Raw genomic sequence first — 24,797 nt, forward strand, 5'->3', positions numbered from 1 at the left:
TGAGCGAACCAGTCGGTCAATCAATCACGGGAATTGATCTCGGTGGCAAGTGCAGTCACGATCAGCCAACCTGAAATATGTCGGACTTAAGAATTGATTTTGTAGAACGTGCACAGTCCGTCGTGGTTCTCTCTCTCTCTCTCTCTCTCTCTCTCTCTCTCTCTCTCTCTGTTCCTCTTCTCTTCCCTTCTCGACGGTCCGTCCCCTTCCCCTCTCTCTCTTGGATTCTGCAATGCCGTTGACACGCACGATCACTCGAAGGAGTTGGACGACGACGAGATGTGGAAGCGAAGAAGGAGAAGGGTGATCGCGATTTTTCCTTCTTCCGCGCTGGTGAAATACTTCCTCCGGCGACTGGCTCGCTTCGCATGGCTCCGATATTACGACTGCAGGAAATTCAGGGGCGAGCGGAGGGGAGAAGATGACGAAAGAGGAAGAGAGAAAGAGAGACAGTCCGCGTGGAAAGAAGAAGGGACGAAGAAGAAAGAGCGAGCGAGATTCGCGTGGAGGGTTGGGCGAACAGAGCAAACGGACAGGTCGCTTATTTATGGCGACCATACTTCAGATATATGAACTGGTTCCCGTCGAAAGTTCGGGACGCCGCGTCTTTCCAGTTCAAAATGTATAGAGAGGTGTCCCGCCGTTCGCCTTCAAACGGGAAGATTTGCGAGGGGTCACCCTCCTCGCGCGCTATCATACGAGCTTAATTCCATCTTTCTACTGTCGTGCGAGGCGAACGCCGGCACTCGACGCCACTACCGGTTTTATAGCGGAACGATGGGCCGGCCGAACGCCGTGAATATTTGATTACCGTAACCCCGCACCTCTCGTCAGTCCACGTACCGCGGTGACTTGAGCATTACTTGAAGCTTTATTGTTGTGCTATACTATTTCTTATTGCCACGTGAGAGCAGCATGACTTTGAATGGCTCTTTGAATGTGATATATGTAGTATGTTGTTATGTTTTTTTTTTCAAGGAAAGAAAGAAATTGGGGAGGGAGAAAGAGATGTATCTTGGCAAATTTGGAGCCGGTTCTTTAACGAAGACTTGACAAAAGGTCTCGTTGTGTGAAAGTAACTGTCATCGGATGTTAAAAGGTTCTGCTAAATAGAATTTTGACAGTAAAAATAAATGTAACAATGTTTTTGTTTCTCAATGAATCAAGCGAAGATAATTATGTTACGCGCCAATTTAATTAACACCGTAACAGTTTTCGTAATTCTACAATAGCGCTCGAAATATATAGAAAATGTATTGTGTGTGCACGTGATCCAAACTAATTCGAACACGATGCAGTTTAACAACCATCACTCTTACGTGTCAGCGATCACGCAAATCCGCGCGTACGACAAATCGTGCGCCGATTCCAATCACCCTCCCCACTTTCGTTTAGAGTCAGCGAATCTCCGCGGGATCAGGGCGGCCAGGAATCGACTCCTTTGTCCTGAGTATGTCCCTCGTGTGCACCACGACGTCGGTTAATTTATATTTATCCTCTTCTACGGTATATATAGTACGCAGACCGTTTCCGATATTCGAGCGGCGTTTGGAAGAGAAGCGTTTACGCGCCGAGGGAGAAGGAGTAGAAAGAGGGGCGGCCGCGAAAAGGGGCGAAACGACGATGCGGGGCGAGGATACAAGGACATAGAGAGAGAGAGAGAGGCGATGGAGTAGATAAATAGATGGATGGGCAATATTATAACTCACCGGGCTGTCATCCTGTACGGCCGAGTCAGGCTGCTAATCAGACCCCGGCGCGCACTCGCCCCTCGACCGACCCTTCACGAAAAATGGATTTATTGCCGTACGCCTCGACTTCGGCACGCTATCGAGCTCTCTGATCCATAGAATGTAACCATCGTCGTACTATTCGCGTCGGATCCTCCCTCCGGGCCGAGTCTCTTTCTCGGGCCCTCCTACCCTCCCGACCTCGGCCTGTCGGAAACCGAAAACCGCCTCCCGAAGTTCTTTCGACTTTAATGTGGCGGAAAACATTGAAATGTCGATGCTAAATTTTTTTTGCACAATTTTTAAGAGTAAATTGGATGAACGTGATGAAATTATTAAAGTTGCGTGAAGATCTAAAAGCAAGTGCCTTTGAAAGTTAGGTCACACATGTGGAAGAAATCTGATATCACAAGACCCTTATACCTACACTAGATTATCTTTTTAATATGATACATTGATAAAAATATTATATATACACTATAAAAGAGCTATGTGATATTCATATGAACACATATATATCAATTTAATGAATTAATAACGTAACGAATATATTTTTATTAGACTTGTTAGACTTCATTCATACCTTTATTTCTACTTTCCAGGACGTTTGATTACATATTCAAAAACTACAACTCTTTATCATGCTGTTATATTCGAAGATACTTTGTGTTTTTACGACATAAGCTTTGATCAAATGCCCAGTCGTATCGTTTTAAATCAATCGTTCCCTGAATCAATTTTTTTTGTAAACAAGAAACAGCTATTATCTCTGCTCGCGTATATCGCATCGCGCCCGCGGATGCACTGTTACGCGGCGCGTAACGCACCATTCTCTTCTTTCCGTCATCCTTCAACAGGCCTCTCATCTCGTCGTGCCTGACTTATGTGCACGTGGGTGTACTCGGTTTCCACGAGAACGCGCCGCTTTCACCGTGGTCGTTGACGATGAGAGGGTTGGATCGCGGGTAGAAGGAAGGCGAGGTAAGGTGCGGGAGGGGGCTGCCGCGGAACGACAGGAGGAAGAATAGTGCGGAGGGGGGGGTGACGGGGCGGAAGGAGGAGTAAGGGGTCAAGTGAGGACCAATGCATCAAGCAAACCGTGACACTCGCCTCCACATGGCGTGCATAGATCATGCCGACCTCGTCGGTGCGCGACAGAGATGGCGCGGGGCGGGTAGGCGATTTAAGCCGTATACCGCGTAGAAAGAGAGAGAGAGAGGGGAGGAAAGATAGAAGGAGAAGCCTTGTCCCTCGCCTCTCTTGTCCCTTCTCGGTCCTTCGATCACTCTTCCGTCTTTCTCTTTCCCGTCGCAACTACGGCGGGAGAGCACAGATGTACGAGCTGAACGAGATAGACGCGAAGAAGAGAGCAGACGTGCCTGCGAGACCTCCGGTAACGCGAGCGTGCGCACGTAGTATATACGCGTGTGTGAGTGCGCGCGAGCGTTTTTTCAACGAGATTTATTACCGAACTCCTAATGCTCCGGGACAAGGGAAAGGGGCCGACGTCCCTCTTCTCCGCCCCCACCTATGCCGTCGCCGTCGCCGTCGACGACGTCGTCGTCGCCGTGTCGACAGTACTTCGTACCTTCTCGCCGTGCCTCCGCTCGTCTCCGCGGGTCGCTTAATCCCCCAGCTGCCACGCTATTACGAGTTGATTTACATTCTCGCACTAACAAGGGTTGAGATAGGGGCCGGAGGATGGATTTGGTGGCCCTCTCGATAGGTCGTCGATACCGGCGGACCGGACGGTCCCGGATGACGACCTATTCGGCGCGTCGAACCACAGTGAACCGCTGAACCAATCTTCATAATTGGCGAACAATCGAGTCGACAGCTTTTACGGAAATTCCGATGGCCCCGTGATCGCTCTCGGCTGTTGTCGGTTAACCGCTGTCGCGTCAACGAAAAAGTGGATCACGCGAAACGATTCGAGCCGGCGGCGAGTCCCCGATTGTCTAATTCGTCATGTAAAAATACAGTAACGTAACTGGATACCGCTAGATCTCGGAAGCGACGAGGAGAGCGTATATAGGCTCGAGTTACGCCGGAGCAATAAATGTCTACGCTAGGAAATTTACGGCTACAAACGGCGTCATAAGCGCGAAATAAATCATTATTAAGTAAATCGTATTACTGTTTGTAAATTCTACTCTTAACCAGCCTAACTTTAATGAGATCATTATAAAGGGATTACATAATCGCGAGACGCGGCGAGCGTTTTACGCGTCGCGACGTAACCGCGCCGATCGCGCGAGGAGCCGGTCTTTCTGGTGGGGAGGGGGAGGGAGATCGAAATATTAGATCAACGCTCGATCGAACAGATAAAAATCCGAGCGGAGAAACACGAGGCTGCACTTTGTGCGGCTAAATGTTATGGGAAGCGGGAAGTCGGTTAAGTAGAAGCCGCTGCATCACTGTCAGGCAGGGGAACGTTATTCCTACTGAATCATTTTACATGTGGGGTATCAAAGAGCACCGTGAAACGAACGCGAAATATATTTGTTTCGTAAATGATATAGCGTATTCGTTTGTATGCTTAACGGTTCGGAATAGTTTTGGAAGAATCGAAAAAAAAAAAAGAATAACAAAACTTCTACGAAAGTTTATGAAAGAGGAGTGTTTTAATATACTATTCTTTAGTATATTTTTAGATACTATTCTTTAGTTTATTTTTAGATTAGTCACATTGAGCGACTAATCCAACGAGTGAAATCGAAGTACTTAAAAACCGAAATTAAAGTTTGCAAAAATGGGAATAAATTTTGTATTAAATTCACAAAAATGTAATAATAATATTAAGATCATTATTTCCAAAATTATTTATTACAAAAGTCAGATACGCAAAATTTCCTTCAAGTTACCACAATGTTTATCTCACCTCATAATTGTTCCGCGTAGTTGGCCCAAGTTACCCAAACTTTTTTCAAACGAATTATTACATCACTTTTTCTCACACAGTTTTTCTCACTTGCATTACCTGCGTTACACTTCGCGATCGCGATGTGGCGTTTGCACCGAGATACTGAATATCTTCCGAATAATCGTCGGACGCGTGTCGTTCCGAAGAAATCGCGAACGGGGTGAGACGGATCGGGGCAGAAAGATTCGGGGGGGGGGGTTGGAGAAGAGAAAAAGATAAAGAGAGAAAGAGAAAGAAAAAAAAGGACGAAGAAGCCTCGAGACACATCGTCACGGAAGACGAGAAGGGCGACTCGCGAGGAAGAAAGACTCTCGGGAACTCCGAAGAGTGGGATGGGGGCGTGGGTGGAATGGGCGATGGTGGGGACGGGAGAGAAACACGGCGCCCCGCTAGGAAACTCCGCTCGGTGGTGGGGACGCAGTTCAGGGCCGCGGGGAGGGAAATGACGGCACAACGAGTAGGGGCAGACAACGCTACGATGGAGGGGGCAGAGGTGGGGAAGATGACCGCGGAGCCGTCAGTGCGCCACGTGCTGCCGTCGCGGGTGGGTCTTTGCTTTCGCTCCGTTCCGTCGGCGGGCCATGCACGCTGTCGCGTTATCGTGATATTTTCCTCCCTCTCTCACCGTGGTGAACCGAATCGAAAAGGACGGGTGCGCGTCACAGTTGACAATTGGGGGTGCGTGGGAAGAGTTGCGACGAAATGCACGTCTCCGCGCGATGACGGATAACGGTGCGAGCGAGGGTGCGGAGCGTTCCGAGCGGAGGAAGCAGAGTGACCGTTGAGGACCACGCGCGAGAGAAGAAGTTTTAGTGAATGGTGAGAGTCGTTGTTCCTCGCCCCTTCCCCGGCTCGTTCCTCGCTCACCCCCTTCGTTAAAAGTCGTGTTTACGTCGCGCGGAGCTCGTCGTGGCGATGACGTGGTGATATGGTGCCGAGAGTTTCGCATCCGAGGCGCATCCCGATGCTCGCCGTTCCAACGCCGCGTTGCTCCTGTCGTGACTCCTGGACGAGGACCGGCGTTGCGTCTGAGGTGTCGGCGGCAACGACACGCCGGGACCGACGTATCCTGCCCGGTGGAACCACTACTTCGTGGTGAGTGTGCCGTGTGATTCGCGCCGTTTCCGGTGATCGTCGCGGGCAACGTGTCATTGATGATTATATTATCGATTACTCCCGTCCGAGGAGCTTCTAATCTCGCTCAAAGTCTTGTGCGAATATACGCACATCGGAATGTGCTGACCCGTCCGAGTGCCGTCACATGCTGTTTTGTTTATTCGCTCGCTGGGAAGTAAACAGTGAAAAAAGACGATACGTCGAGGACTAATGTCTGCTCCGAAACGTAAAAGCTAGAGTGTGAGTTGTGTCTGAAAGGCCTTAAAGATATTACTTCATTCCAGAGCGTGTCGTTTTTTACATAGTGTTTACGTGAATAATTCCACGTCTCACGACGTCACACGCAAATAGAGAGAAAAAAAATTTATCTTCTCAGTTATTCGTGCAGAGAGTGAACAGTTTACTCCGAAACGCGTGACTTAAGCTTCAGTTTGCGTTGAGCCTCGGTGAGGATTATCAAAGTGTCATGCACGAAAGTTTTAATTTGGGAAATTCAGTTTCGTTAAAGTCCCTTTTTCGTCACTGTTATATAACCACGACGGTCGTGCAGACTGTGTAGAGTACCGCAAACAAATTTTACCTTACCGTTTTATCTCGCAAATTTTCGCGCGTAAATAGTTTTCGGGGAGGGATCATACGAGTCTCCGCGTGTCGGAGATAAATATCCGCGAGAAGTGCAACGCGGTGGACTGTCCGCGCAGTGTTTAAAAAGAACGGAATAAAAAAGAAAAAGACGCGAAGGGAAGAAAAGAAAGATTACCGCGGCGTGGGTTCGCGCGAGCGCGATAGCTTGCATAAACAAAAGTGCAGGGTGCGCAGCAGGTGGCGGGGAATCGCGTGTAATCCTCGTGCCACGTCCGGATCGTCCGCGGAGAGCCGCGGTCGCTTCTACCCCTTTGGAAAATTAACGTCGCGCCGCATTAACCTCGATCAAGCGTGCGCCGCATCAAAGCGTAGTCGTGGATTAAATCACGCCGCGCGATTCTATTTTCGCCGTGTCCTCGCGGCGCGATTCGGATTTTCTCTGTCACGCGTCTCCTGTCCTTCCACGTCTTCGTCCGTCCCACACGTACACTTACGTACGAACGCACGCTCTCTTTCTGCCTCAGTGTGTGTCTCTCTCTCTTTCTCTCTCTCTCTGTCTCTCTCTCTCTCTCTCTCTCTCTCTCTCTCTCTCTCTCTCTCTCTCTCTCTCTCTCTCTCTCTCTCTTTCTCTCTCTCTCTGTCTCTCGTTATCTTCGATTCCGAAATATCTTACGAGCTGTCAAGATAAAAACGCCGTGATTTCCTATAGCGCGAGTGACACATATTAAAGCGTTCAGACCTTGTAAAATATGATATTATATCGATGTGATGTGATGTGATGTGCAATATGTGAGATTATCGACACGTATTCGACGGGCTAATTTCGATTTGGGTCGAATTTTGATTGGTAAAATGTCAGTATGTGACTAGATGTCACGTGTATCATAATGTATGCGACAATTAGAATGAGGATAGCGAATGCTATTTTTGCGGTCAAGCTTATTTTAATTGTATTAAGATTAATATGACAAGATTAAAAGGACTTTTACCATTTAAAATAAAATTATTTATAATAATTGTATTGATCTTTTTTTTTTATTAAAAAAGAGTACTATTTCGCTTAAAATATTATATTTTTTGTGTCGAGAAGCCTTTTAAAAATATTATTTTATTTCGGAGCATGTCGTTTTTTTATATATATAGTATTCACGTGAATATAATTTCATGTTTTTACGACATTACACTTTTATATTATAGACGTAATGTGAATAAAATAGAAATTTGCTGCTTAATTTGTTGCTGCATATATATACAAAATGGCAAATAACGTTTATATTTGCTAAAATGTTTCTTTTATGTGAAAAATGACAATAATAACGTCATTAATTCGCGAAGTTTATTTGCTAAAAGTTTTATATCTTTAAGACACGTAATTACGTGTCAATTTTGCCAACAAAATTTAACTCTAATCTCTTAACTTTATTATACAATTTTCGATCTTTTTCGTAAGTATTGTCTATAATGAAGACAGAAGTCGTATAGGAATAATGTAATAATGAAACTATATAATTAACTATAATTACTGATCAATATTTCTTGATGATCAGAATTTAAGTACCTTCAAGTTGATCCTCAAATCTTTCCGTCTTTAATTGTCCTAACTGCATTTTATTTCTTACTTGCGTCATCCGTAATGAGAAGCGCGATAGAAAAAGAGATAGAGAGTGTGTGAGAGCACGTCTATGCGTCATGCTGCGTGTGGTTTACCTCATATCCGCGCTAATTGTCAGTTCATCAATATCGTGCCTGAAAAATGCATTTTTGAGCGAGCGCCCTACGGGGGAAGCATAGAGCGTCGAGTGGACGCCTCCACCCTTTTGCCACCCGCCAGGCCGGAGGGTTGAGGGTGGGTTCGCGGGGCCGCTTCTTGACACGCTTTCCATCTTCGGTCTGATGGATGCGGTAAACGCTGGCGTTGACAGTGCGTTTTAATTGCGAGGTCCGCGTTACTGAAGCCATCCGAAGTGGGTCTCGGCTGACGGGATTGAAAGCGCGCGTCATCGCGACGAGAGATTTTTTTCTGCCGTGCGCGCGGTGCGATACCGGTGTGACCGGTGTGCAGCGATGGATCACTTCGATCACGATCCACCGCGACGTCAGGCCCCCGCGGACTTCGATTCCGGGCCGACTGACGCGCGACGACCCGACCCGATTTTTTTGTTTCCTTTTTTTCTCTCCGTTTTTTTCTTTAACGGGAGTATTTACTTTGCGCGCCTCCCCGCGCGCAAACGAACGCGGAGCGAATCGCGCGCGGAAGTTCGAGCGGCGAAATAAACACGACGAGACGTTGCGTCTTTATCGTTAACCTTATTTCGGGTCGAGAGAGTCCGCGACGCAATTAACGGGATGCAACGAGTCGAATAAGGCGCGGGCAACGCGATCGGAGAGAGCCGGCCTGTCAATCTTCTTGCTCCATCCTTGGAGAAGTGGTGCGTGCATTAACGCGCCGAGTCGTTCGTGTGCGCGCACTGCCTGCCACACGATGATTCGCAATTATACGCGTCGTCAACGTTATGCCTTTTCGTCCTGTCGATGGTAATCCCGAAGTCGTTTCGGACTGGACAACTGAACATTTTGTTTTTATTATTGCACTGTCCGACGATCAATATAAGGAGACACGTTTCGGAGCAATTACTGCAGTTACGTAACTTTGCAAAGATTTAATTACGGTTTTGTTTTACGCTGCATTGTTGCTTTCCTCGCGTAATTGTGGAGCACTTTGTACATTAAGAGATGCATTATGAATTCGAGAAAACGTAAAGGGCAGAGACGAATAGGAGACAACTTCCGTTTGCGTAAAATAACATGTACATGTTATTTTAAACTACTGCGTGCTTACACTTGCGCTTGACGAATGTAAACGTGAACGCGAATTAGTTTATTATTTTAGTCCCGGACACCTGAGGAGAGAGAGAGAGAGAGAGAGGGAGAGAGGAGAGAGAGAGAGAGAGAGAGAGAGAGAGAGAGGGGAGAAAGAGAGAGAGAGAGAGAGAGAGAGAGAGAGAGAGAGAGAGAGAGAGAGAGAGAGAGAGGGAGAGAGAGAAAACTCTTCGGGGTAGCGTGAACCGAGCGAAGTGTGTTCGCATATTGCGTTCACGTATCAATATAGAGATGTTTATTGCATGCACGATGCGCGCGTCTACATGAAATGAGACAGGCTGTGTTGTGCTTAGACACAGATCACATTTAGCAATTCATAGAAATTGTCTCGAGAGCCTGTCTAGATAAGACTCGTTGACGGATGTTTAACATACATCGTATTTTTTATTCGTTTTTTTATTTGTTGCCTCGAATAAAGTTACAATAGCATGATAAATTGCTTAATGTCGACTATCCTTACGTGACGGCTCTTGCATGTAGCGTTACAAATCAAATTAAGATTTTACAATAATAAATCGCACTGAGACTAACGTAAGATGTGGAAAGCAGCAATGATTCTCCTACAACTTTATCTTTTACTCCGTGGAAACTGCGAAAAAGTTATAGGAATACCTGACGCACATACGTCTTATGAATGTAACATATTTTTCACGGTCTTTCATTATTTTCACACTAACTCGCTATATAACAATATACGCTTTTTTGCGTCACACGCACGTGGTGGCAGTCGCCGGATATTTACGAGACAATCCGACGTGACAAATATCATATGGGAAATAAATTCCATCACGTATCTTTCGTCATTAATTAAATAACAACTTTTTAATAGGCACACGCTTAAACGATTAACAAGCTTTTTATCGGAATATCGAGTATCAACTCGGCGATTAGAACTAGCACTGCGCGAATCTATATAAACACATGCTCGTAAATCCACTCTTCATCGGTCATACGACTTAAAATTCGTTGACTTGCAATGAAGCGGACATGATGTCACCGGACAGCGATTAAATCCGCCGTGTCATCGTGAGACGCTCCCGACATACGTATATGTAATGACGAGTCATTACGGATTCATGGGAATCAAAGCAACCTCGCCGTAAATATTGTTTGTTGCATCTCGCTGGTCGTCGAATTAATTCGACGTGAAATCATTAACAATGTTAGCCAGACGTTTTCGTGACTTTGTCGACCGGTCTGTCCGAGACGCTATAAACGCCTACACTTGAATCTAGCATATAGGTAGAAACTATTGCAACAGGATTAACAAGGCAAAATTGATCGATTGTTCTTTCCAACGCGTAACCAAACCCTTTTTCACGTATTGTTTTTCGCCTAGCTTACGTCGTGTCGGTCGTGCCGCCTTGGCCCGTACGTGGATTTCGACAAATCGCTGTCTAATCGCGGCACGGCGATCGACTCGCGCGCGGAATGCGCAATGAAAATTTGTCGTTGCCGTCGTAAATCCACGTCCGCGCGCGTAGTCGTTCCTCCGCGGAGAGTCGCGTTGCATCACGTTCCGCGTCCGCGATAGGGAGTGCTACGACTCCGTTGATTTATGAGTCAGTTTCGTAAGAGCGTAATGACGAGGAGGATTGAGATTCCACTTTTACGTGTCGGCGGATAACGACGGTATCGAAGATAATTATCGCGCGCGTTTTTTTTCCTCTCGCAGTGGGACAGACTCTTTCGAGATGCCTTCATCGTTATAATTTAACGCACGAGGCGCCGATAATAATACCGCGGCTAGAGAAATATCTATCTCTGTCATCGCTCCCCTGTATTTTGTTACCCACTTGAATCGCGATCCGATGATTGAGATGTTCTATTGCGGGTAAATGAATGTTTTTTTTCATGCTCGCGTTATACGCATTCGCAGTCTTATCGATCTGCAATTACTACGAATTTTATCTAAATATTTATCCACTTTTAGACACTTTTTTTAGGCATTACGTGAGATTTTTTTTAAATAACTCTCTAAACTACGCTGTTGTGAACAGTGATATGTAAATATGTGATATAATAATTAAGTGATAATTGTTAATTTATCTAAGCTCCTTATTGGATTTAACTTTTAAGATAAGTAGGTAGTGAAATCCGATCCAACAGATCTCTCTCGACGTGTATAAATCGGCAGATAAGTGTAGTATACCTGATTCGATCAATCTGGATTGACAGATCTATTCTAGCATGCCTGACGTAACGGATCTGATCTGTCCTAAATCTAAAAAGGGATACCCTCTGATTTTTAAGGACACGACTCGCGTCAGAGGAGTGTAGAAAGGATGAAGAACACACATATAGGAGGATCAGAGCGCGCACCTTCCTGATGTCCCCTTCTCTTGTAGCTATTTGCTTGTCAACTCGTCTATCCATCCACGAAGACCCGTCAGGATACTCGAGCTGCACCGAGCTTGCTCCCCTTATTCCTCGTGAACGGATTAATAATAGAATCGTTGTAAGCTCACCTGCCAATGTCGCCGGGTTAAAAGGTCCCTTTGATGTTCGCCCGCAGGATTTCGCGACGCAAATGAAGGATGCTCCCCCGCGCGGCGTCACGAAACGCTATAACGCTAATGAGACACGCATACGAACGCGCGTACCAAGCAATTAATAGAATATCATTAGAACCGTTCGTTGCAGAAATGTGAAAAAATGTATATACATCACGTTTAAATTGCAGGTCGATTATCGGCTTTGCCTCACTTGTAGTCATTAAAGTCGCGTTAACATCGTGTACATTCATGAATATTTTATGTGTAAACGGACGCCTGTCCCAAAATTTTACACGATGAGATAGTCGCTTCGTTAATACGAGGTTCTGAAAGTTTGCAAGATTTTCAATGTTACGTTTAATGCTCTTATTTATTTAACAAATATAATTTATACGTATAAAAATGCAAATATGTATACATATTTGTATATATATTATAATATACATATGATATATAATTGCATTGTGTGTAGCCTTGTGTAATTATTTTTTATATACATACAGTATTTTATATTATATATCATAAAAATATTGTATTAGATCTTTGCCCAGATCTTTGATGAAGACCTTAATTTGAATATGTTAATTCACATATACAGTCGTATCCGTGATTTCTCTCGCGTACACACTTTCTAGATATGTGCTTGCCATTTAATTTCTGCGAGTTCTCATAGTGCATCATTAGCTCGGAACAGTTTCCAATCGCTTCTTTTTTTCCGTTCCTCCTTACCGTTTTCCGTTCCTGTATCGATGAGCTCTCCGGCGGTATTCGTTAGTACGGGCGTACAGCTCCTAGATAGCTAATGCGAAATGCAAAAGGGAGTAGTTTCGCCGTGTGTACGTATATGTGAGTGTGCGCTGACACGTGTAGACACGCGCCTAACGAGGACGCGAAAGCGCGCAAACAGGCTTCGCTCGCGTCTATACATGTGTATGTGTGTACGTGCACGAAACACAGGCTGTTGTATACACACGCTCGAGAAAAACACGCACACATTTGCGCTCGTGCGCGCGCGCGCGCGCGCACACACACACACACACACACACACACACACGTTCGCACATACATGTCAATAGCACACCCCCGCGATCCAGTACCGCCTATTGAAGTCCGCGATGACGGGGCCCGTCTGTCAGCAGATCAAAGCTGAAGTAAGCTCTCTTTGTGATGCTTTGCCGGGTTGGTATTTAATTATGTATGAGATCGATATTCGGGTCTTCGGGGCTCGTTGTCCCCCTCTTTCGCTCAGCTCTCTCTCTCTCTCTCTCTCTCTCTCTCTCTCTCTCTCTCTCTCTCTCTCTCTTCTTCTGTCTCTCTCGATCTTTCCTTTCCGCTTTTCGCTTCCCGTCCGCTTTCCTCATCTTCCCTTCTCAGCTCGTTTTGGTCGCGACCAAACTCGAAGCTCAGCCAAGCAAATCTATATCCTTAATACGTCTTTATTATGCCATGAAGGTATGGAGAGGAGAAGGCATTCACTCTTTACAGGGAGGTGTAGAATTCAAATCAGTAAGACTGTCGATAGTTTTGACCGTATTGGTAAACCTGTACTTCGGATAGCGGTATTATCATTTGATGTATTTTAAATTCTACTTTTCATGTATACCTACATATAGAATCTCGTCTGCTTTTATATCGATAAAGGAAGGTTTGTTATTATATTTAAGCAAGCTTTACGAAGTTTATCGTGGATTGTGATTTTCTGAAATATGATAACAATGACAGGCTTGTTTTACTCGGCGTCGCATTCGCTGTCTGCTGTTTCTTTCGGCAAAATGCTGATTCGGGTACAGTATAAATAAACAACTTTTTTAAGCAGTCGCTCATCAATTATTACTTCTATTTCGTAGGAAACTCGCAGTGATAGATACGAACAGACATGAAGGAAAAATAAAAAAGTGAGAGAAGAGAGAAAGATCGAGTTTCTCGATAAAGTTAATTAGTATTCGCATTCGTCCAGTTTTCGCGTGCAGTTTAAAGCGCCGACCTCGCGCGGGCATACTTTACACGTACATTCGTGTTCAATAGTAAAGATCTCCGAAAGCATCGGACGAATATCTGTCGAAAGGAAAGCAGGAGTCGCGGGAAAGAAGATGAGATTGTTGCCAAAGTAAACGAACGAGACTGCTAGCGGTATAAATCGACGAGAAACCGCGCCGCGTTTCGACGAACGCACGTTTCGCCCGTGTGCACGCGTGTACGTATCTTCGATGTATATCTCCTTTCAATGTTTGCTAATAAGCATAATGAAAGGTCAGGTCTTGATGATGGTACGAGTTTTCTTTGATAGTCCCGTGCTTGCCAACATCCGCTGCATTTAATTAAAGAAGCGCACGCTCGACTGTCGCATCTCTAAAATTGTCGGAGGAAGCTGGACATGATATGCTCCAGACGCAGCATCTCAGATCAATTTTCTTTTCTGATTTGATTTTTCAAAATAGTGTATTTGTTATTATGTTTTTATCGCGCGTAATTAAACTTCCGTTGACAAACGATCTTTTTCATCGTGATGTCAGTGTTACGTGTGTGAGGAAACGAATTCGAGTCGCGAGTCGTTCTTCGCGAAGGAAACAAGGAGAGAAAAATATTAACTAACCGCGATGACGCTAATTTGGCGTGACCGGCCGGTGCTTCAATAACTCGTGTATCTCTGTCGCGCCACGTTCATCCCCCGTCGTCCCTTCCACCCTCCCTCCTACCGCGCGCTTTTTCTGAACGAACGAATCCATTTCGCTCGATTTCCATTTTCACGCACCGATTGCACGTGCAATCGCGGCCCGCGCGACGAATGGCCGCGAAAGGTTATCGCTGCACTTCGAATTACGATCAATGTGTACCTTTCGATCTGACGACTCTGTTTTCGCTACCGTGTCCCAACGCCGGATGACAAGCGCAGTCGGTTCACGAGTCTCACCGTCGATAATCTGCGCAAAATGGTAGGGGGGTGGTGACGGAGGATGGGAACTAATAAAACGCTCTTGATTTACACGCGGTTCTCGTCGCGCGATCCGATTTTTCGCAATGTTACCTCATACTCTGCAAACTCCATGGATCTTCCATCCACTCGAGATAATCGAACCTCATATGTATTAATTCCGCTTTAGTTTTTAACCTCTGCATTAATCTTTTATCCGCATGTTAGTGGAAAAAATTAATTTAAATTCTACCTGTTGTTTGATACTTAATTTTTGTTCGATTTAATCTTTTTTTTTTGCTTCTTTTTCATGACAAAACTAACCGCTTCGGATGCTTTTTGTACGCCTGTAATTTTTCAGCATGGAACGTATGATCGTAATCATTTGTAAATATTTGTATTTACGTGTGTTTTATTTCGCTTCTATCCCGGAAATTAATAATTTTCGTTATATTGCTTCTCTTTCTCTCTTACGATCGCGATAAATAACATCGCGACGTTTCATTGCAAATCTCGTTGTTTTCCGCGCGCAGTGTTTTGCCTTTTCCCACTGTCGTCGGGGGGCACCGAAGGGGCTTGTTGTTTTCCATTTCATACGGCCCGTTCGTTAGATTACACCCTCGGTCGGCGGGTTCAGAGAGATCGTGAACGCGAGCCCGATCTAAACGGAAAAGCAAACGCTAGAGGCGTGCTGATGATGTAGACACACGCGGCGAACGAGGCATAACGCGGTCAGGACGGGGTCGGAGTAGCATGCGCGGCGAGCGCGGCGTTTTGATCATTCGCACAGAAAATTGTATTTTCGAAATCAATTAATATCCGTGCGAGTAATAATACACTGGCTAATGATTGCACAACCGTACACACCAGAGACCCGAGAGCCGGCCTCGCCATCTCCCTTCCCTCCCCTCCTCGCCCTTGCCGCCGCCCCCGCCCCTCTTCTCCCTTCGCCCTCCGGTGGAGAGTACCCCGCGGTGACCCCCGGGCTACTTTCAACTGAATTCCGCGCGCCGGCTGTGTGATGCGCCCGCACTGGCCAAAGTGCATTTGACAATTTTTAATTATCGATAACGAGCCCGACCGCACGACGCGACGGTACGTTCGGGCTGAAAAACAATGCGTCGACGGCTAACTGAAAAGCCGCCTCCCGCCTCTTTCCTCTATCTCTCTCTCTCTTTCTCTTTGCCGCGTCCATCTCCCTGTCCCCTCTCGCGTTTGCTTCTCCTCAACTCCCGCCACCGATAATTCAATATTAATTCTATTACTTGCCGATGAACGCGCGAATTTCCCGTGTAACTTAACGGTGTTTAATTTTTATCCGTCCCCGGTGATTCGCCGTTTAGCCCGGGATGGATGCGTGATGCGTCACCGTGCGCCTGTACATACAGCAATGAGTGGGGGGGGGGGGGGGTCGGTGCGACGCACCGGTATTTTTGCGGCGAATAACGAACAGGGTGTGCGGATGATTGTATTTCCCGCACTTATGTATATTTTAATGCATTTTTGATAACAATGCGCCGTGTAAGCGAACAAAAAGTAAAGTTTTTTTGTCGGCAATTGGCAATCAGCAAACTTTAGAAAGTGTCTGTGCTACGACGCGCTGTGCGCGCGCAAATGAATTGGGGCACATTTACAACAGGCGCACGTCGCGAAAGAAAAAAAAACACGTCTCTTTGATAGATTAATTAATAAATAATCATCTCGCGGTAATTGTGCGACATCGGTAATGTGCAGCAGCGACGTATATTCTTATTTTGCGTTTTTGATTAACGTAAAATAAAGCGTCCGCTTTAATTATTTCTCTCATTGCGCGCGGTAACGCGGTCGTGTAAACAAATGAAACGGCTGAAGAAGGTGTACGCGGTGACACGATCCAGCGTGCATGTAATATCAGAATTATATGGTCCACATGTTTACGCACGTAGGAGCCACTTTATTTTATTTGAGCTCCTCTTTGAATAAGCTATCGTGTCCGTCAAACGCACTAAAAAGCATATCGTATTTTTGTACTTGATAAGCTCCAGGCGTGATTCTATCTAATTGTAAGAGTGAGACAAACGTTTATCATTGAATCGCGATAATAGTTGATAAATAATTTTTCAATAAGTTGGTTTTCCAAGTTTCTATCTGATACCATCTAACCGCGTGTTTCAATGACAGTTCATAATTACGAAGAAGATATATATATAAATATCTTCTGTCTGGAGCAAAGATCTCTCTTAGCTGAAATTATATTAGCAAAAATGCTGCTTTTAGTCTGCAGACGTAAACAGAAATATTGATCCTCGATATTACATTTTTCTCTTTGGACATATGCTTCGCAGTAGTCGTCCACGATGTAGTTTTGAACTTTAGATGACAGAGTTAAGATTAAACGTACAACGATATGTTTCTTCTATCGGTTCTTTAATTTTCTCGCAAAGTTGTAATTTCTTTATTGTTTTCGATTATATTATCGAATCTACGTGATCTTCGATTTTTATCACCAAAGTTTAGCAGCATAACGTCCAATTAATAAACGGCGAGCTACGAAGCGACAGTTCGTGTTTGCATTCGCTTTTTACTCGCGGGTCCGGAAGCTACGCGAATTCCGGGGAAATCGGCGCGCCTTACGAACACTTGATACAGGGTACTAGCTGCAGCGTACCGGGCGCCACATTGATCAAAGGAGCCGCCAAGTTGACGGGCTCTCGTCGTAACTTACGCGCTACACTGGATATCTGCATAAAACTGGCGCCTACCATTGTCGGGTTTTCGCCGGTTTCCCCGCTTCTCTCGTCTTGTCTTCGTCATGTTTTTTGGTAACTAAAAAAATTGCGGTTTCCCTCTCTCGACGAGCTTCCAGGGCTCGGGTGTATATTTGCCTCTCGTATGTCATGCTCTCACAACCGCCGTCGTCATAGCTCGTTCGTCCTTTACGTAACGCCATTTGACGCAGGTCTTTTTCGTTATTTCGACGCGTCGCTTTTTGACGTCCTGCCGATTCGTTGAAGTCGTTGCCAGTCGTTCTGACTGGCTTTGAGACGCTCAGGATTTGAAAGTAAATACGAAATATTTGACGCGCTAAAGCGTCGTGTATCACGCCGCTCGACGGAGAAACTGCCGATTTCTCGTGTCCGCATAACTGCGAGCGTTACAAGTTACAACCTTACTTCGATTAATTCGCGGATATATAGGGACCGATGGTCATTACAACGATTTGTCATAGCTCTTTTTCATTCACGTGGGCTCAATGCGCTGACGCTGACGTAAGTGTGCGCGCGCGGTCGAACGACTTTACAGCTTTCTCAACCGTCCATGAGCGAAAAGTTGCGCAAATGAACCGAATGTTCGAAAAACGAGATTCGCGATGTCCTATTCTTATTACGAACGCGCGTGAGTACATTGATATTGTCGCATCAGCGGGCCGGACACATTGATTAATTACTGGCGGAGTTATGCAATAAGTACAGCTTAGTGGTCATTCGATCATTTTCTACTCCTTCCTCGAGTCATGTCGCGGCACCGCTCGAAATTTTAACGGCTAGTGAATGCTTGCGGAAGGAGATTACGTTCGCCGTAATAATTCCGCGGATCATAAAACCACTGCTTGACACACTTCCGCTCGTGCCCTCGCAATGGGCGATACAATTCACGATTCGCCTCCGCGCGCGCGCGGTCATAGAAAAAATTCCTCCGTGAATCACTCACTGGATTACTCACATCACTGCCTTCTAGATTTCGCATGACAGAAGTGTTTCGCTATGCTCTGCCAACGCAACGCTGCCCGCGTCTCTACGGTGACTCCGTCATAAATCATTCCCCGCGCGTTGATCCACGCTTACGTGAATACCTTCCGCTCGTTACTTTCGTTAATTTCGTTGAACTTCCCCGCACGCCGGAAGCGATAGGTGACGTTTTAAAAACTCGCACGTCTTAAAATCGCGACCAATTGATTTTTCCAATAGTCGATCGGCGACACGCGGTCGCTTTCGCTGAACGGCATTGTCCGCGCGCATCAGCAAACATAATATCCGATGAGTCATGCGCGTAGAATCCGGTCCAATTCCGCGTGTTATGCGTATATGTACGTGTTGCATCTTCTAGGTAACGTAACCGACTAAGCGTGCTTGGATTCTGTAATTGGTGTAAGAACAGAATTGCCGAGTAATGTTTGCAACTGACTGTAATGTGCTCGCAACAATTATAATGTATCGACTCATGCGTGATGAAAGAAATACATACGTACATATACAAATATAAATATGATACATAAATATAACACACACACACACACACACACACACACACACACACACACACACACACACACACACACACACACACACACACACACACACACACACACACACACACACACATACATATTTATTTCTTTATTTATATTTATATACTTATATAAACAATACAACACACACACACACAAAGAGAATATTGAAATTTTTTCCGTCGACATAGATGTGAAATGGTGAATGCATTTCGCAAAATTTATATTTGATACCTCGATACTACAGCCATAACTACTTTACATCTCAGAGTGTCTATACGCTGATGACTCAATCTTCAACCATAGATTGTATCCACCTGTTCCTTATACGGAATGGATAGGTATGACACGGTCTATGCGCTCGTTGCGCATTGAGTGCGATAAATGGTTCTATACTATTGATGGAATGTTGCGCGACGATGAATTATAACGTCGGCGCAAAATCACGAACGTTTATCTCTTACATTGTTACCTAGTGTTATGACGAAATCCTTCATGTGAGCGTTTGCGTAGCACTCTTGGAAACGTGAATACTGGCTGAAGAGATATCGAGTCAAGAGATTGCGATAGTCCCGGGAATACAATTAATACGTATATCCGTAAGTTCACGTATTTAATTCAATGATAATTCAATTTGTCTCAGTGGCGTGAAACGCTCCGGATCATCGCGAAGGAACGGTCGATACGCCGCCGGTCTCACCGTCGATTTATCGGTCGGTTATTAACGGCAGCGTTAACGATCGCTGAAAGATCAACCGGCTCACGGTGCATCGCTTCGCGCGCGCGATTATCCCGTTCAACGCCGATATGATAATTCCGCCCATAAAACGTCGCCGAGACGCTGCGGCGTGTTCATTCACGTGCGCTTTTCCCCGCGGTGATCGTACGCGACAGCGTGGCCACGCACCTCGCACGCGTTGCGAGCGAGCTAGGAAGCCACGCTGATAACACCAGATAATAATTGCGCGCATTATGTCAACGCGATGCCGGTAGTGCAACCCATGACACATAGATCTCTCTCTCTCTCTCTATCTCTTTCTTTCTCTCTCTCCACGTGATGGACGGAGAATCTAGGCTCTCACAACGACGTGGCGAAATGTCTCGAGCCAGTTGTACAGTATCAGCCAAAATTAGAAACCACTTACGAGAAATGTGGAATGTTTCGAGAAAACATAATGCATATTAAATTACATATATTTGCAGAAATAAATAATTTCGAATTCAATTATCTCTCTTTAAATTTCTTAGAACTTGAAAACTGCTCAGAACAATGTGTTTTATATTACTATGGTTTGTACAAAAGAGATTACTCGAAATATGTAGAAAATGCATCATGCGTATAAACGAAAGAACACGTATTAATATCGCAAAGATTCGAATTGTAGAGAATTTTTTCTACATTATTTCTGTTTACATTGCAATCCTTGATTTTCGGCTGACACTGTAGACGAGCGTTGCAGCAGCTACCGCCTCGACGGGATCATACCGGCGCGCTTCCATCCGCGCGGGACGCACACGTGTAGCCTGGTGCGTGCCCACACACGTGTAACGGTACCGGAGTCGCGTGTAAGCTGGTGAATCACTACACAGCGATGCGACGCGACGCGACGCGATATACGACGTGCACATATGTGGGAGGCGGGAGGCGGCGGAGGCGCGTAGTGGAGCCAGTTGCCTTCCGAGGACGTGAATCTCGCCTGAATGCGGCGCCGATGACGATGACGGCGACAACGACGACGTTGTCTGGGTGGAGCTGACGACGCCACGAGGCGGTTGCCCTTTACGATTACAAGACAGGTTGTAATGGGACGGGATGGGAGGGAGGAGGACCCGTGGGTTTAGGGAGAAACGCGCGAAGCGTGTGTGAACGTGGGTGCGTGCCGCCTCTCTGTACGCGACATTGAGTTATGTCTCTCTCCGCGCTCGTCGAGTCCAATCGATCGCGCGTGTTTCACGATCGAATAGGATGTACGCTATTTGTATTGTAATTAAACTGAGCCCGATGATGTAACTTCCGTTCCGGCACGGAATACTTGCTCGTTTCCTTGGATTCTTCGAGTGAGTTGCTGACACATTTTAGGCGTAAAAAAAGTATCGATCTTTAAGTACTCGGCTTGCATTTTTTTTATAACGTTTTTTTACAAGTTCTTTTTATGGCTATTTTTTTCTGGTGAATCAAATGTTTTAAAAAATGTATGAAAGATAGGAAATTTGTTATGCAGGCTTTCTTATAGAATATTGTAGGAAAGAATGCTAAAAAAATTATTTATATTTGAAAATTACTGAAAAATAATTTTTAGTATTTAATGGATATAATTAATATTTCGTTATGTGATATAAATTCTATTAAGATATAAAATGTCAAGTTTCTTAAGTTTATCAAATTATTTCATTTGTTACATTTATGTGTATACAGCTAAACTTATATAATCAAATATCCGCAACTAACTTTTCGCGACCTTGCAACATTCAAAATTACAAGACTAGTACAATAAGCATACATTCGAAAACTTATATATAATACAAGTCTAAAGAGCGTAATACCGAGCACTATTATTTTCATTTAGCGCTGACAAAAATAATATTTCCCTCTCGTTTCTAAAATGGAACAGATTATCGCGGCCGGCGCAGTGCATTAAATACGAAAATGTCACCCTGTATATTTCTCACTCGTTCTATTACGCAGTCGAACGAAAACGCGTGACCGGTCTGGCTTGATTGATTGGTTACTTTGGTGTTTGCTCTGGTTCGCCGGCACCAGGCGAGTCAGCTTCGAATTGTCACGTCGATCGATTATTTTTGACAAGGTTGATTGATAGGCGGGCAGGATCGATCGATTGACGAACATTGTACAACGCGCGGACCTCGCCCCCGTTACTGCGTCGCCGATAATAATTCCAGGTGATATTATTGTCACCTTCAGTTCGCCTTTCCCACATAAAACGGCAACTGATGGCAGGCCGCGCGGGACAATGAAATCGTATGCAATAAAATTACGATGTCCGATCATTATCAAAGTGCTTCGGATAATCGGTCATGTTTTAATTAAACGGGTTTCCTGCCCTTTTCTTCGTGCGATTTCGACATCTGGCATATTTTTATATATACTTTCCTAAAAACGCTCTTAGAAATTATTTTCGCACTTATTGCAACCGCTACAGCAACTATTATACATGTGACTGAAATTAAATTTAAGTATAAGAATATGATATCTTTAAAATTTATTACATATACAATGTACATACAATTTGAAACGAAGACAATTGAATATTTTTCTTTTATCGAGAAAGGTATAATAAACATGAAGTAATTAAGCGCAATAAAATGGAACTAAAATTTAATATGACATAACAACTATTGTATTTGATATTGTATATTTGAACGCAAAATGAAGATGTGCCAATCGTCCGCAATTGGATTTTTATTCAGCGTTAAGCAAGCGCGATCCAAGTAGCGTATTTCATCACGCACTAAGCGGCCCGTATAAATTAATCACCTACAATTAAGATGATCGCCGCATTCTGCTGAAGTATTAAAAGAACTGACACGCGCAGCGCCTATAAATCTTCATCGCGTTGCGGCACAACGACGCTTTTGTCTCGAATTTTTTTCCAAACGACGAGTTCTTGGGAAGAGAACGATCGCTCGAGTTTACGGCGCGGCACGACGGTCGATCGCTTCGCAGCGCTCCGGCGATCGACTCATCGACCGTGTAACCCAATTCCTCCAACGACGAGAGAAAGAGAGAGAGAGAGAGAGCGAGAAAGACCCCGCCGACGTCTTGAGGCCTCGTCACGAGGTGCCATTCGTCATAATTTTATCGATTACCCCGTCGGATAGCCGGCGACCGACCGGTCTATGCATCAGACCGGTATGATCGATTCCGCGTCGACTTCGCGAGTACGATTCCAATTAACCCGCTTCCACGCATCGCCGATCAGATACGATCCGTGGATTTCATAATTTCGAGTGTAACCGACGTGCGCAACTATCAATAATTGTAATCGATCTCGCGGCTATTTTGACGTATTCCCGAGAGGCGGCTGTAAATTTCCACGCGATTTTTCTAGGATAATGGCGTAGGAGGAAATGCCTGGACGAGGCCGTATCTGTGCGATGCGATGCGGTGCGATGCGGTTACAATGACAACGAGTCTGAGAAACTGCATAGTTATTACTTTCCAGTGGGCCTTATTTTCTATGCAGATTTGCGGTTGTCATCGGGCGCGAATGATTTATCATTTCATTGTGCATTCCCACCAGTGTAAATTACTTGCATAATGCTATTTATCACGCGATAAACCGTCATCGATGACGGTTTTTACATGGCACATCCGCAGAGGAATCTTTTCCTTTCTCGGCATTACTCGGGCGGTCGTATCTGTTAAACAATCGAGCTGCCAAGTAAGTGGCAAAAATTATTCCCATTTTCTCGTAATTTAGATCGTCGCCGGGGGCAATCGGGGCGCCTAAATCATTCCTGTGCTCGCCGACCCCGGCGGCAAGACCGTTAACTACCGCGGCCGCTTCTAACGATCGACGATTGCTCGACATTGATATAACGGGTCGCGAACGGAAAAACCGTCCACGACGACGCATTGATAATAACAACAATAAAAGCAGTCGTCGATTGGCGGCTTCGTAGGGATGGAGAAGGAGGGGGGCGGGAGGGCGACGTGTCTCCTCCCGGAGGCACATTTCTCATTAATATAAACGTCGTCGTATATTACATGCCACCTATTCTTCCATCCTGTTCGAAACTCGTTCGGCGTAACCGATTGCATCGAGACGATCGGCTCGCTCGCGTCTCTTTCGCTTCGAGGGAGAGAGGAAGGGAGAGACAGAGTGAGAGAGGAGGGGGGAAGGAGAGACAGAGATATAGAGACCCGCGCGGGCCCGGCTCTCGTTCGCTCTCGTTGGGCTCTCGCTGCCGGCCGGGCAGTCAATCCGAACCACAGAATTCATTAATATCGCGATCACCGGACCGGCCGTATATCGCGCCGGTCGGGGGAACATGTATTGCGTCGCTGCGCCGATGGCAGCTGATGGAGTGTGGCCGCTCGGTAACCGATGCATCTGCATGTAAGAGCCGGATTGATGCGGCTGCGCGCCGCACCGTCATCGAAAGACGACAGTTCGACGCGATCGTCGCCGCCCGAGGAGACACCCGTTCGCCGATCTCGTGCTAATTATTTCTGATTTAACGCTACAAGCGTGCGGTAGGAGCAGGTGCCCGTGTAACTCGATAAATGTCCCGCTTCTCTTTGCACGATAATTTTTCAGCTTCCGAGAGAGAGAGAAAGGAAACATTGGGCACCGCGTACGGTCGATTCCGATAATTCTTGGTGTCGTTGGATACGCACGAGTCAGCGATTATTACGCTTAGTATACTAGATCATTACGACTGACGCGCGGTTGGTGAAAAGTTTCCTTAGAATAACATTTTTTTTAAATTACCTGAGGATCTTCTACTATTTATTTGAGTAATAAATTAGTTGTATCTTTTTAAAAATGGTGCAGATTTTAGTCTAAAATTATTGTGCTGATACTGATGTATCATATTAATATATCTCCTCGTCTCATTAGAATTCACGCAACGTTTAAATGCCGTATCCGTGCCGCTTCCGAAATACGCGTTAGGTGCATGTTTTGAAACGGGACAAATCGCGGGACTACGCGCGCGCAAGAGAAAAAGAGAAAAAGAGAGAGAGAAAAATGACGTAAGGCGCGAATCCGAGTTTTACGCGTGCAGATCCGCGAAGGAGGGAAGAAGGAGCGATCTCGCGCCATCGAGTACCTGTCGATACGCATTATGAAAGTTTCAAGAGCTAAGAGAGCGCGGCTCTTTCGCGTTTAGCTACGCGCGGCGGATATAAAAAGACCTCTTTGCC

The 24,797-nt window shown here is 45.5% G+C and overlaps 1 protein-coding gene across 5 annotated transcripts in view; it reads left to right on the forward strand.

Annotated features, from left to right (window-relative positions):
- Positions 1-24,797, forward strand: part of Tio (zinc finger domain-containing protein tiptop) — a 148,992-nt gene that overhangs the window by 60,124 nt on the left and 64,071 nt on the right. Inside the window, exon 1 of one of the 5 annotated variants that reach the window (XM_077415173.1) lies at positions 4,958-5,748. The exons of the other annotated variants lie outside the window; for them this stretch is intronic. The gene's annotated coding sequence lies outside the window, so the exon portion shown is untranslated. Of the gene's footprint in view, positions 1-4,957; positions 5,749-24,797 lie in introns of those variants that run through there. 5 annotated transcript variants of the gene reach the window in all.

The sequence above is a fragment of the Temnothorax americanus genome, unplaced genomic scaffold (assembly GCF_048541705.1).
Source record: "Temnothorax americanus isolate GAGA-0224 unplaced genomic scaffold, ASM4854170v1 Scaffold4, whole genome shotgun sequence".
Taxonomy (NCBI): domain Eukaryota; kingdom Metazoa; phylum Arthropoda; class Insecta; order Hymenoptera; family Formicidae; genus Temnothorax; species Temnothorax americanus.